This window comes from Pelodiscus sinensis, chromosome 29 (assembly GCF_049634645.1).
Source record: "Pelodiscus sinensis isolate JC-2024 chromosome 29, ASM4963464v1, whole genome shotgun sequence".
In the NCBI taxonomy this organism is placed as follows: Eukaryota; Metazoa; Chordata; order Testudines; family Trionychidae; genus Pelodiscus; species Pelodiscus sinensis.
The window spans coordinates 7392907-7395050 of NC_134739.1; positions in this window are offsets into that span (position 1 = coordinate 7392907).

The window sequence follows — 2144 nt, forward strand, 5'->3', positions numbered from 1 at the left end:
AGTCTCTGAAGGGGAGGAGCAGGCAGGTGTGTGTGTGGGGGGGGAGTCTCTGAAGGGGAGGAGCAGGCAGGTGTGTGTGTGTGGGGGGAGTCTCTGAAGGGGAGGAGCAGGCAGGTGTGTGTGTGTGGGGGGGAGTCTCTGAAGGGGAGGAGCAGGCAGGTGTGTGTGGGGGGGGAGTCTCTGAAGGGGAGGAGCAGGCAGGTGTGTGTGTGGGGGGGGAGTCTCTGAAGGGGAGGAGCAGGCAGGTGTGTGTGTGTGGGGGGAGTCTCTGAAGGGGAGGAGCAGGCAGGTGTGTGTGTGTGGGGGGGAGTCTCTGAAGGGGAGGAGCAGGCAGGTGTGTGTGTGTGGGGGGGAGTCTCTGAAGGGGAGGAGCAGGCAGGTGTGTGTGTGTGGGGGGGGGGAGTCTCTGAAGGGGAGGAGCAGGCAGGTGTGTGTGTGTGGGGGGGGAGTCTCTGAAGGGGAGGAGCAGGCAGGTGTGTGTGTGTGGGGGGGAGTCTCTGAAGGGGAGGAGCAGGCAGGTGTGTGTGTGGGGGGGAGTCTCTGAAGGGGAGGAGCAGGCAGGTGTGTGTGTGTGTGGGAGTCTCTGAAGGGGAGGAGCAGGCAGGTGTGTGTGTGGGGGGGGAGTCTCTGAAGGGGAGGAGCAGGCAGGTGTGTGTGGGGGGGGAGTCTCTGAAGGGGAGGAGCAGGCAGGTGTGTGTGTGTGGGGGGGGAGTCTCTGAAGGGGAGGAGCAGGCAGGTGTGTGGGGGGGGGAGTCTCTGAAGGGGAGGAGCAGGCAGGTGTGTGTGTGGGGGGGGAGTCTCTGAAGGGGAGGAGCAGGCAGGGGTGTGGGGGGGGGAGTCTCTGAAGGGGAGGAGCAGGCAGGTGTGTGTGTGTGGGGGGGAGTCTCTGAAGGGGAGGAGCAGGCAGGTGTGTGTGTGTGGGGGGGAGTCTCTGAAGGGGAGGAGCAGGCAGGTGTGTGTGTGTGGGGGGGGAGTCTCTGAAGGGGAGGAGCAGGCAGGTGTGTGTGTGTGGGGGGGAGTCTCCTGAAGGGGAGGAGCAGGCAGGTGTGTGTGTGTGGGGGGGAGTCTCTGAAGGGGAGGAGCAGGCAGGTGTGTGTGTGTGGGGGGAGTCTCTGAAGGGGAGGAGCAGGCAGGTGTGTGTGGGGGGGGAGTCTCTGAAGGGGAGGAGCAGGCAGGTGTGTGTGTGGGGGGGAGTCTCTGAAGGGGAGGAGCAGGCAGGTGTGTGTGGGGGGGGAGTCTCTGAAGGGGAGGAGCAGGCAGGTGTGTGGGGGGGGGGGAGTCTCTGAAGGGGAGGAGCAGGCAGGTGTGTGTGGGGGGGGAGTCTCTGAAGGGGAGGAGCAGGCAGGGGTGTGGGGGGGGGGAGTCTCTGAAGGGGAGGAGCAGGCAGGTGTGTGTGTGTGGGGGGGAGTCTCTGAAGGGGAGGAGCAGGCAGGTGTGTGTGTGGGGGGGGAGTCTCTGAAGGGGAGGAGCAGGCAGGTGTGTGTGTGGGGGGGGGAGTCTCTGAAGGGGAGGAGCAGGCAGGTGTGTGTGTGTGGGGGGGAGTCTCTGAAGGGGAGGAGCAGGCAGGTGTGTGTGTGGGGGGGAGTCTCTGAAGGGGAGGAGCAGGCAGGTGTGTGTGGGGGGGGAGTCTCTGAAGGGGAGGAGCAGGCAGGTGTGTGTGTGTGGGGGGGAGTCTCTGAAGGGGAGGAGCAGGCAGGTGTGTGTGTGTGGGGGGGGAGTCTCTGAAGGGGAGGAGCAGGCAGGTGTGTGTGTGGGGGGGGAGTCTCTGAAGGGGAGGAGCAGGCAGGTGTGTGTGTGTGGGGGGGGAGTCTCTGAAGGGGAGGAGCAGGCAGGTGTGTGTGTGTGGGGGGGAGTCTCTGAAGGGGAGGAGCAGGCAGGTGTGTGTGTGTGTGGGGGGGGAGTCTCTGAAGGGGAGGAGCAGGCAGGTGTGTGTGGGGGGGGGGAGTCTCTGAAGGGGAGGAGCAGGCAGGCAAGCGCGGGGCGGGGGGACTCCAGACGGGGGAGCAGGCGTGGTTTTCCCGGAGGAGGAGGGAGCAAGTGGCCCCACCCCCGCGGCCCCTTTGTGCGCCGCCCGCTTCAAGCCCCGCCTCTCTCCCTGGAATCCTCTGACACTCGCCGTCTTGCAACAATGTAGCCAGCTCCGC